This window comes from Rattus norvegicus, chromosome X (assembly GCF_036323735.1).
Source record: "Rattus norvegicus strain BN/NHsdMcwi chromosome X, GRCr8, whole genome shotgun sequence".
Classification (NCBI taxonomy): domain Eukaryota; kingdom Metazoa; phylum Chordata; class Mammalia; order Rodentia; family Muridae; genus Rattus; species Rattus norvegicus.
The window spans coordinates 144,091,629-144,104,882 of record NC_086039.1 but is presented as its reverse complement, the minus strand read 5'-3'; positions in this window follow the sequence as shown (position 1 = coordinate 144,104,882).

The window sequence follows — 13,254 nt, the reverse complement described above, 5'->3', positions numbered from 1 at the left end:
ATTAACTATTTTGCTTTGTTTTGCCTTTCAGTGCAGGGGCTAGAAACCAGAGCTTCACACACTTGAGGCAAATACTGTGCCCCAGAAATGCACTCTGCAGACTCAGCTTTTAATAGCGTTTGTAGTCTCAAGAATCTCGTGAGAAATAAGATTTTAAAAATTATAATTTTCAGTTCTATTAATTATAGAAATTAGTGGGGTTTATTTTAATATTTACACGTATGCTATATGTAGACCTTGATTGCAATTTCCTCCCTAAGCTCGCCCTGGACCCCTTCCTCTTCCTAATACTTTACCTTGTTTTCAGGTTAAAATGGTATTTTTTGTTTGTTTTCACTTATAAGAGAATCTATGTGATGCTGGTCTTTCTGTAACTGGCCAATTTGCCTTATTGGAGAATAGATTTAGCTAATCTGGCCAATTCGGCAAAATCTAGGTAATTTAGCCAGTTCCATCCATTTCCCCACAAGTGATATGATTTCACTTTGCTACAAATAACATGATTTCACTTTTTCTCTATGGCTGAGTCAACCCGTATTGTATATGTACACTTTTTCTACTCATCTGGAAATGGGCATCTACACGGATTCTCTTGTCTTAATTATTGTGAATATTGGCACAAACCAGAGTTAAATATAAGTTGTTGACTCTTGTATTCAGAGACTGGCAGACAATTAAAATACAGGAGAAGGAGGTTAAGTGGTCATGGGAGGTGTGCAGTGAGGCGTTCTTTTGTTTTGTTTTAGATTTCAGTATCCAACTGATAGTGATCCAAGACAATTGTTGCCACATTCACATCCACGTGCAAATGTCAAATATTTGAGCACTATTTGATTTATCCTCTTTTTCGACAGGAGTATTAAAGAAATACTTGAATGGATAAAATTAAACACTCTTGTGTAGTATCCATTAGTAGTTGCCTCAGTGAATGCCTTTTAAATTGTCTCTCTGACCTCCCTCTTCCTTCCCTTCCTGGGTACTATCCTTCCCTCCCCCTTAAATCTTCATGCTTATAAGGATGGCTACTGGTATCTGTTTGTATAACATTAACTCCTCTTTGGCCACATTGAGTGATCAGGGGTGCTCAGCTGTCTGTGAACTTGGAATTGAGACTAGGAAAAATTAGTCTCACTCTAAGTAGCTCTGTCCTATCATCTGAATGTAGGTACTAAGAGTAGCAACCTGATATCATTCAGCCTGTTCCAGAGAGAGAGAGAGAGAGAGAGAGAGAGAGAGAGAATACGACAATGTAACGAGTATGAAAGAATTATTCCCAGTTGTTGGCTGTAGGGAAGTTTGGTGTCAGACTTTTTCTGAATACCAGTACCTCTGTCTCAAATATCCAGCACTCTTCAGGCTTCAGGTGTTAAAAGATTTTGTGACTTAAAATTGTCATAGCAGACCTGCCAGTTACTCAGGATGAGAGTCTTGCCCATCACAACATTTTCTGCCACTCTGCAAATCTACTGAAAATTGTCTAGGGCCAGGGAGACGACTCTGTGGGTAATGGTTTCTACTCCAAAAAGCCTGATAGATGACTAGAGTTTGTTTTGTGTTGTGATTTGTACACATGCTTATGAGCATGTGCAGCATGAACGTGCGTGCACTCACGCGCGCGCGCGCGCACACACACACACACAAATTCCCCCTCTCCCATTGGCATGGAAAGGCTCCACTTGCATTTTTTTCTTTTATTGGATTTTTTAAATGTACACTTCAAATGTTATCCTTTTTCCTGGTTTTCCAGACATAAACCCTCCTATCCCATCCTCCTCCCCTTCTTCTATAAGGGTGTTCCCCTCCCCATCCAGTCCCCTTCCCTCCCCCTGACATTCCCCTACACTGGGGGAGGGGTCAAGCATTGGCAGGACCAAGGGCTTCTCCTCCCATTGGTGCCCAACAAGTCCATCCTCTGTTACATATGCGACTGGAGCCATGGGTCAGTCCATGTGTAGTCTTTGGGTAGTGATTTAATCAAACAGGCCATTCTTTAATGTCCCACTATCACAAACTCAGCCCCATCAGCTACCATTCCGTCCTCATGAAGATGGACTGTATTCTCTGAAATTGTGAACCAAAAAAACCTTTTCAGTGGAAGGGGAAGTCCTTGGTCCTGCCAAGGTTGAACCCCCAGTGTAGGGGATTGTTGGGGGGGTGCTAAGGGAGGGTGTATGGGGAGGGGAACACCCTTATAGAAGGGGAGGGGGAAGGGTTAGGGAGCTTATGAACAGGAAACCGGGAAAGGGAATAACATTTGAAATGTAAATAAGAAATACCCAATTTAATCAAAATGGGGGAAAAAAGAATGGCCTGTTCATATCTTGGCAAATCAATAAGCAAAGAATTCTGCCTGGGACCAGAAGCAAATAGCATCTTTAAGGCCTCCCCCTAATGCCCCACTTTCCATAACTAGACCATACTCATAAAGATTCTACAGTCTTCCCAAAACACACTACTACTTGGCATCCAAGAATTTGAATATATGAGCCTACAAAGTATATTTCACATTCAAACCCTAAGAGCTGGGACGCAAATAGGAATGATTTCCCATTGTTTCAAATTGAGAAAAATACATCTCCCAAAGTACATCATCCTGCTATTTACCACAGGAACAAGACTCACTAGAACACGAAGTTTGCTCTTGCAGTGCATTGCATTTTTCTAGTGTGTAAAAATTAGGAGGAAGACACACTGACACAGGCTAGCTAGCACCCTGCTACCTCCATCTCCTCCCCATCCCATCCTGCTCACGCATGCATAAGAACATGCAAGCAAGATATCATTCGATTGTGATTAATTAATCAAGAGTACCTGGTGTGAATCAGCTAAACCTTCAGGCAGGAAGTCAAAGCACAACCGGAATGGCTTTTCCAAGCCTCTGGCTCTGTGAAGGAATGCCTTGAAACCTTAAACCTGACTCCAAAACAATCAGTAGGCCTTGTTCTGACAGGTGAGCACAATTTAGCTGGTATGTTTAGAAACAATTAACTTACTATCATTTTTGTTTTGACACAAATGAATGAAATAGGTAAGAAGTTGGAAGAGAAACTACCAACCTTTGTACCGAAGACTTTTGCTGGTGCTATTTTGTTTATAAACATAAAATTCATACTGCTCTGGGAGAGAGGTGTAGTCGGTTAGCAAAGACACACACAACAGAAACTAAATCAATAGCTGTCTGAAAAGCTGTCTTCACCTTAGATTGCAGAGTTTTGCTGTTCAGGCTTTATACTCAATGTGCCAACTGTATCACGATAGTGGGATGCTACCAACAACAGCCTTCTAACAACATTGAGCCTTGTTGCAAGTTTTACAGAACTTGTTCTATGGCATTGCTGGCAATGGCAAGGCTCAGCTCATATGACCTTAAATACCCAAGGATCGTGATAAAGCATCAAGAAATGACTGCGCCTCTCTAGTGGGACCATACAGCATACAGCAGCATACAATAAAATGAAAATAGTGATAACCTATATGCTATGATTATGGCCTGTATACAATCATCAATGCTGACTGTGTGTTATCGAGGCCCAATGAAATGGGGTTTGGTTTGTATGGGCTGGCCTTCTAATATGAGGAGCACCCTCGTGAAGGCAGAGGAGGGGGTTATAACGGGGGTTTTCGAAGGGGAAATTGGGAAGGGGATAATATTTGATATGTAAATGAACAAAATAACCAATAAAACTTTGTAAAAACTTTAGCTGTGTTGATATTAGGGCAACTCCACAGCCATACCCCATCTTTCTCATCATACATACCCTTGGGAAAAATCCCAGGAGAAAGCAAACTGGTAGGGTTAGAAAAGCAGGAAAGGGTCAAAGAAAGCAGCAAAACCTAACTGTTCCCCATAGGGATAACCAAAGTTAAAGCATCCCAGCTGGCTTTAGGAACAGGGCAAAGACCCAAGCAAGGAGACACTGGAGAACAAATCCACAGCTATCTAGCTTTTAGGTGGGAAGATGCTGTACTGGATTCGCCTAGTGAAACAAAGACTTTCCCAAGGTTTATATGCCTATCTCTCTACTATTACTGCTATTATTACTTCCAGTTAAAGCTAATGGAATCTTTACTTTTTCCAAGTTAAATAATGTTTTAGGCGGGGGCTGTAAGTCAGTTAGTAAAGCATTCTAGCATCATGCAAAAGGCCCAGACACCAAATATACTTGGGATAGTGGCACAGGTCTGTAATACCAGCACTTAGAATGCAGAGGCAGGAGGATCAGAAGTTCAAAGTTGTTCTCCACTACACAGAGAGTTTGAAGTTAGCCTAAGATGCCAGGTACTCTGTCTCTAAGAATAAATACAATAATGAAAATGAGTCCTGATACTCTTTTAAGGAAGAGAATAAAACCTAATACTCATTATCTATTATACAATAGAACCTCTGGCATTTCATTCTCCCCCTACCCCCCATGCTAAACTCAATTAACACTGTTAGTACCATCATTTAACATGGGCTGCAGATGCTAACTCATTCACTTAAGGTTCTATATCAAATAACTAGTGGAAGGATTTTAATTTAAATATTCATTTTTTTACCTTTGCAGTCATCAGCTTTTTGCAGGGCAACATCTCTTACTATTTAGAGAAAACTAATGCAGTTGCAATTTAATTCTACATATCAAATTACACCATAAAAGGTGCTTTACAGCACTTCATTTACAATAACTCTCTAAATTACATCATGTCAACCCTACAGCAAAATATTTCTCAAGAAGAGGACTTGAGAGATTTTTTTCTTTTTTTTTCTTTTCTATTTTTTTTACCCTAACCCTAACCCTAAACCCTAACCCTAACCCTAACCCTAACCCTAAACCCTAACCCTAACCCTAACCCTAACCCTAAACCCTAACCCTAACCCTAACCCTAACCCTGTTTTTTTTCTTGTTAGAGGAATTAAAACTCATTTGACACTTTTAGTTGCCACAACATGGTGTACTGTTCCTGTGACTCTACCCAAGTACAGATCAGTAGCTATGATGGTTAGTTTTAAATGTTAACATGCTACAGGTAAGAATCACCTAAGAGTCTCAATTGAGGAATTGCCTGAACCACATTGGCTTGTGCACTTGGCTAGAGTGGGGATGTCTTGATTGTTGATTGATGTAGGAGGACTCAACTCATTCTAGGCAGCACCATTCCTTGGCAGGTGGTGCTGGACTATACAGTAAAGTTGGTTGAGTATAAGATGGCAGTTAGCAAGCACCATTCTTCATGAGTCCTTGGTTGGAGTTAATGCTATGTAGAATAGCAAACATGCCTGCCTTCACGTTTCTAATTTCAGGCCCTGCCTTGACTTCCTTCAGTGATGCATTATGACCAGGAAATGTTCCTCCCTCCAAGTTGCTTTTGGTCACAGTAGTTCATCACAGCATAAAAAATAAAATTAGAATCAACTCATGGCTGTAGAATGACTCTGATGCTGGAGTGCAGTACACAGTGTGGTATCTGCTGAGGTGGATATGGCAAAAGATAGATCAACATGAGGGTCACATAGCACCTGTGAAACCACAGAAGTAGAGTGGAGTGTGCCTGCTGTCATGATGTATATGACTGTGCTTACTGTCTATTCCTGCATTCCCACTATAGGTATACTCCTTCAAGTCAAGGGTTTTCATCCTCAGGACTACTGACACATTGGAATGGATAATGCTTGGTTTTAGGGACTAGCCAGTGCATCATAGGATTAGTAGCAACAGCCTGGGACTAGGATCAGCAGGTGGGTTGAGAGAGGTACTTGCTTTTGTCACAAAATGTAAGGAAACACCAAAAGCTCAGTGACTATCATTAAACAATACTTCAGTGTATTCTGAAAATCACAAATGAATGGTCTCATGGCATTTCAAGATAAAGCTGAAGCGCATCTATATTACCCAGAAAAACTATTCATAGGTATAGAACCAGAGGAATCTAAATCAATATATCACAGAAATACAGGCACATCCATATCTACTGCAGCACTATTCACAAAAGCCAGAAAATGAAACCCTGACATGCCCATCAATAGACAGATAAAGAAAAGCTTTATTCAGCTGTAAAGAAGGAAATTATGTCGTTTTAACATAATGAATGGACATGGAGAGTAAATAAGCTTGATTAGAAAGACAAATGCTGTGTGTGTCTCTGGCTTGTAGATTCTAGACTTAACTGTATATAGGTACATATATGTGTATGATATGATATAAAAGTAAAAAGTAGACTCTATGGGAGGAGGAAAGGGTCTAAAGCAGGAGAGAACAAGAAAAGAGAATAAAAATTAACACAAAAATCATTAGTTTTCCCAAATATAAATTATAAGCATACTGAAAATTAGATCAGGGAGATAATTCCCCTCACAAACAAAATCAAGAAAAATAAAATAGCCAAGGAAATTAAAGACAACGAACACTTCATTACAGTGAAAGGAAAACTGAAAGAAATAACAGAAGATTGAAAAAATCCCATATTCATGGACTGGTAGCATTAATATTGTGAAAATGACCATCCTACTGAATGCAGTTTACAGATTCAAGACGATTCCCATTAAAATTTCAATTCCTTACAGAAATTATTTAAAAAATCTAAAGTTTCATGTGAAACACAAAAGACCCATGAGACCAAAACAATCCCAAACAATAAAAGAATGATTGATGATATCACCATTCCATATTTCAAATTATACAACAATGATATACTGATAAAAAAACCAGCATGGTATTGGCATGAAAAAACAAACACTGATCAATGGGATAGAATTGAGGGTCTACATATAGACCCACACTTTTACAATCACTTAATTTTTGACTGACAGGCCAACAATACACATTGGAGAAAAGACACCATCTTTAACAAATGGTGCTGGTCAAACCAGGTAGATAAATGAAGAATGAAAATAGATTCTTATCTCTCACCCTGACCAAACTCATTTTCAAGCAGATGAAGGAACTCAGATATTAAGACAAAGAGTTAATACAGAGGACCTAATGAAAGTAAAAGCTTCTGAACAGCAAAGAATGTCATCATTGTAGTGAACAGGCAGCCTTTCAGATGAGAAAAAAATTACCAGCCGTATATCTGAGAGTGTTAGTCTCTAGAATACACAAAGAAAACACACACACACACACACACACACACACACACACACACACACACACACACATGCATGTGCCAAAACAAAGGCCCTAAGCATTCAGAAAACAAAGACCCTAATTAAAAATCAGGCATGGTCCACATGCAGAAGAATGAAATTAGACCTATATCTATCACCTTAAACCATAAATTAGCTCCAAGTGGATCAAAGACATCAATTTGAGACCCAAAATGCTAAAACAATTAAAATATAGGCAGTGCCCTACAAAAGGGAAGTATAAGAAAGGACTTTCTGAATGGGACTTCATGTGCCCAGGAATCAAGGCTAACGATTGATTTGTAAGACCTAATAAAATTAAAAAATCTTCTGTAGAGCTAAGAAAATAATCAAGTGAAGAAGAACCCACAGAATAGGAATCTTTTCCAGCTATACATCAGTCAAAGGAATAATATGCTTACTATATGAAGAATTTAAAAAAATAGTCAAAGAAACAAATGACCCAGTTAAAATTCAGCAAGAAAGTCCCAATTGATACATATTCAATATATCCCCCATACCTAGGGTTTAAGGAACATTGTAGAATGAGGGGCAGTATGATTGTAAGAGCCAGACTGGATCAGGAACTTTGCTGTCAGATTGTGTCTCCTGGCAACATCATAAAAGTCCATCAGATCCAGAATTCTCCTAGCCTATCCATCCCTGTCTCTCCAGATTATTCTTTGCCTTACTGCAGCCTACTTGAAAGAACCCTTCCTTCCACCACACTTCCAACTCCCATGAACCTTGCCTCTTTGTTTGGACAAGGTCGTCTTAGATTTTTCCTGAATCCCTTCTCAGCCCTTTATCCTAATGACCGTTATTGCTTTCTGCCACCTACTGACCTGAAGAAGCACCTTCTACCAGGAAATCCAAAGCTACCACATTTTCCTAAGATCTGGACAGAGCAATAGAAGCCAAGAAATGGAACATCCACCCCACAAAACAAGACCAGATATCAATACCTAGAATCACCTTAACCATCCCAATCCCAGATGCTCATGCACGAGCTCAAAACCACAAATAATAACAGCCAAGACAATATGCATCAACCTGAAGCCAGTAACCCTACTATAGTAAACCCTGAGAAATGCAACATAGCTGAAGAAAAGGAGAAGGACATCAAAATAGCAATTAGAAAGGTGTTCTTGGGCTTCAAGAAGATATGAATAAATCCCATAGTGAAATCTATGAAAACACAAAGGAATGATACAGTGAAATCAGTTCAAGATATGAAAGTAGAAATAGAATCACTAAATAAATCATTCAACTTAGATAAAAGTAGAAATGAAAATTTTATCACATCAAATAAAAAGCTAAGAGGTCAGTCTCTCAACAAAATCATGGAAAAATACTCACTAATCTAAAGAACCCTATCAAGGTACAGAATGCATACAGAACATAAAACAGACACCAGAAAAAAAATTTCATGACACATAAAAATCAAAACATTAATGTTCAGAAAAAAGAGAGAAAATTAAGAGCTTCAAAAGAATAAGACCCAGTAATATAATGGCAGACTTCTTAGAATAATATCTGCAAATCAAAACAACCCTGAGAATCCACCTCACACCAGTCAAAATGGCTAAGATCAAAAACTCAGGTGACAGCAGATGCTGGCAAGGATGTGGAGAAAGAGGAACACTCCTTCATTGTTGGTGGGATTGCAAGCTGGTACAACTACTCTGGAAATCAGTCTGGCAGTTTCCCCCAGAAAATTGGACATTCTACTACCTGAGGACCCAGCTATACCACTCCTGGGCATATACCCAAAAGATGCTCCAATATATAACGTGGATACATGCTCCACTATGTTCATAGCAGCCTTATTTATAATAGCCAGAAGCTGGAAAAAACCCAGATGCCCTTCAACAGAGGAATGGATACAGAAAATGTGGTACATCTACACAATGGAATATTACTCAGCTATCAAAAACAATGACTTTATGAAATTCATAGGCAAATGGAGGGAACTGGAAAATATCATCCTGTGTGAGGTAATCCAATCACAAAAGAACACACATGGTATGCACTCACTGATAAGTGACTATTAGGCCAAAAGTTTGGAATACCTAAGAAAAAAATTCACAGATCATATAAAGTTCAAGAAGAAGGAAGACCAAATTGTGGATGCTTCATCCCTTCTCAGAAAGGAGAACAAAATACTCACAGGAGGAACTACAGGGACAAGGAGTAGAGCAGAGACTGAAGGAAAAGACATCCAGAGACTGCCCCACTTGGGGATCCATCCCATATGCAGCCACCAAACCCAGTCACTATTGCTGATGCCAAGAAGTGCTTGCTGACAGAAGTCAGATATGGATGTCTCCTGCGAGGCTTTGCCAGAGCTTTACTGATATAGATGAGGATGCTTGCAGCTAACTATTAGACTGAGGATGGGGACCCCAGCGGAAGAGTTAGAGAAAGGATTGAAGGAGCTGAAGGGGTTTGCAAACCCATAGGAAGAACAACAACATCAACCTACCAGAACGCACCAGAGCTCCCAGGGACTAAACCACCAACCAATGAGTACACATAAAGGGACCCATGACTCCAGCCGCATACATAGCAGAGAATGGCATTGTCCAGCAACAATAGGAGGAAAAGCCCTTGGTCCTGTGAAGACTTGTTTCCCCAATGTAGGGGAATGTCAGGGCAGTGAGGTGGGAGTGGGTGGGTGGGAGTGGGTGCATCCTCATAGAAGCAGGGGGAGGGGGAGGAGGTATGGGAGTTGGGGGAAAGAGGATAACATTTGAAATGTAAATACATAAAATATCCAAGAAAAATAAAATTAAAAAAGAATAATATCTGAGTTCTCAATGAAAAATCTAAAAGCCAGAAGGGTGTGGATGGATACTCTACAAACTCTAAGATAATCCCAGATGCCAAGGATAGGCATCACCTAAGGGTAAAAGGTCAAGCTATACCCACAACTATACCCAACAAAACTATCAATCACAATAGATGGAAGAAGAAAAACATTCTTCAATAAAACCAAATTAAAACAGTATCTATCTACCAAACCAGCTCTACAGAAGTCACTAGAAGGAAAACATAAGTTTGAAGAAGTTAACTGCATTAAGAAAACACAAAAAACAGATAGTCCCAGAACAATGAGTTGAAAGAGGGAGAAAAAACCCATAGCAGAACAACAAACTTACAGAAATAAATAGTCACTGCTTGCTATTAAAACATTCTAAATATTATGAGTTTCAGCTCCCCTTTTCAAAGATACAGACTAGCATGTCAGATTAGAAAACAGAATTCACTTTTCTGATAAATCTAAAAAATATACCTCACCACCAAGGATAGGCATCACCTCAGGGTAAAAGGTCAAGCAAATGGATCCAAGAAGCAAACAGTTTTCCTGATTTTAATATCTCACAGTCTTCAAAACAAAACTAATTAGAGGAGATAGGGAAAGATACTACATACACAAATAAAAACTACCAAGAGGATATTGGAATTCTACACATTTGTGCACCAAACAAAAAGACACAAGTTCAGAATAGAAACACTTTCATAGCTTAAATTACATATTGACCATCACACACCGATAGTGAGAGACTTCAATACCTCACCCTCACCAATATACAAGTCACCCAAACAAAAACTTAGCAGAGGAATACTGGAGCTAACTGATGTCATAAACCAAATGTGCCTAACAGATTTACAAAACATCTCACCCAAATACAAACAAATACGCTTTCTCAGCATGCATGAATCTTTCTCCAAAACTGACCACATACATGGACACAATACATAACCATTAACAGATAAAAATGAAAAAAGAAATAACGCCCTATATCCTATCTGACACTCATAGATTTAAAGCTCAATATCAACAACAGAAAGTATACAAACTCATAGGAATCTGAATAATGTATCACTGAATTTCAAAAACGTGGGTCAAGACAGAAATTACAATGAAGTTAAAAACTTTTTAGAGTCAACTGAAAATGAAAATGCAACATATTCAAACTTATGGCACACAATGACGGCAGTTCTGAGAGGCAAGTTCATAGCACTATGTGCCTCCATAAAAAATAGGAGAGATGTAATATTAGCAACTTAATAGCATACCTGAAAGCTCTAGAACAAAACGAAGAAATAACATCCAAATGGAGTGGTCAGTAAGAAATAATCAAATCTGTAAATTCATAGGTCAGTAGATAAAACTAGAAACAATCATTCTGAAAGAGGGAACTCAGACCCAAAAAGAAAAATACCAAATCTTTTCTGTCATTGTGAATGTTAGTTTTGAATCTCTAGATATTTATGTTCCATTTGTAATACTTTGAAGAAGACATTGTTTTTGTTTTTGTTTTTGTTTGAGGCAGGGTTCTCTGTATACCCCTGACTGTCCTGGAATTTGTTCTGTAGACCAGGGTGGCTTCTAACTCAGAGATCTGCCTGCCTCTGCTTCCCAAATGTTGAGATTAAAAATGTGCGCCATGACTGTCTGACAGAAAAGTCATCATTTTATTATGATAATGCAAGGAGTGTGGTGTGCATTATGTGGTAAGTGTGAGTAGAAATAAGAACACACACACACACACACACACACACACACACACACACACACACATACCCACCATACCCATCCACCGCATTGCTAAACTAGTTATTGTGACTCACAGAGAAAAATCTTCTAATGGAGCAGCCATTGTTCTTACTGTGTGGCCCTGCCTGAAATGTAATAGAAATCAGCTTTTAGCGCAAAGAACAACTTATATGCTTCTATGCTTCAAAATTCAAAGACATACAATTGCAACCCAAATTCTGCCAAAACATGTCAGATCATTCAAACATCTCCTCTGTATCTGAAGATAAGAGTAAAAGTCTAGTAAGTATATTCTTTATTTCTCAACTTAATCAAGTAGAGCTTTCTGTTGACTCCATGATTTCCATGGTTAGAAAAAAGTTAGATTTCTCCTTTATGAAAATAAATTCTAATCATAAGAATCACAGGAACGTACAGTCCCTCAATACTAGACTACCACCTTGTGATGCAGCACTGGATTCATTTGGAAGAATTTGCACTATCACAGTTAAAGCTCTAGGGTGGAGATGGATAGGCTGACACATTCAGACATTCAGAAATAACTTGTTCAGCAGTCTGTGACAAGTATAAAAGGCAAAGGAAAGCAGGGCTCCAAGAGTCATTAATCTAAATTAATTAACCCAGGGACATTGTCATAGAATTTTAGCTTCACTGCAGAATCCGAGTGAATACAATGCTTCAGGTAGGTAAGCTTTTTCGTTGTGGGCTGTTTATTTACAATGAACTGCAGAAGAGGGTTAATCTAATGGGATGCAGGACTGCATTGGATGGCGAAATGCATTGTGACCAACATCCATTTGAGGTATCAATTAACTTTTAATTCTTAGAGGGAAACAAAAGCTGCCTCACACAAAGACCAAATTGGGGGTGGTATAAGGGGCCCATTGCTCATGGAACCTTAGGCTCGCTACCTTTTTGTACTAGGGAAAGGCCTCCTTATCTAACACAAAGGAGCTGAAGAGTAGGGAGGGAGAAGGGTGAATTGGTGTGTGGCCTGTTAACTCAATGATGTTTCTAAAGCCTGAATGGAAGAGTCAAAGCCACCCAAGTCACAACAGCGCTAAGTCAACAGCTTGGCCCAGACAGCATGAACTGAATGGAAATGCAAATGGTTCAGTCCAATAACTGTTTGGGCTTGTCAGTTGGTCTACCAGCTCTTGCCTCGCTGGAACCTTTTTAACTGTACACTCAACAGCAAATCACCTTCCTAGACCCTGTATCTAAACTCCAAAGTACTCCAGGGAAAACTCTGAATGACCAATCCAAAATGAAGAAAACAACTACAACAAAATCATGGGGTGGCTGCATCAAATAGAAAAGAATATTTATATTGTTCTAAGTTCCCCTAAAAGACTCTTTTTGGGGCAGCAGCCATGTGACTTTGCAAAAACACCAGCTGTTGTCCTACAGAAGAGTCTCACGTTCATCAGGGAAGAAAATTCTTTCCATGAAGTGCTGTTGTAGACATGTCTGGCTTCCAACCATCAGACACACAGGAGTACATAATTAATTTGTTTTCCAAGGGGGAGCCACCTCATGCTTTTCTTCAAATTCAATCAAAACATACACATTCTAAATAGAAACA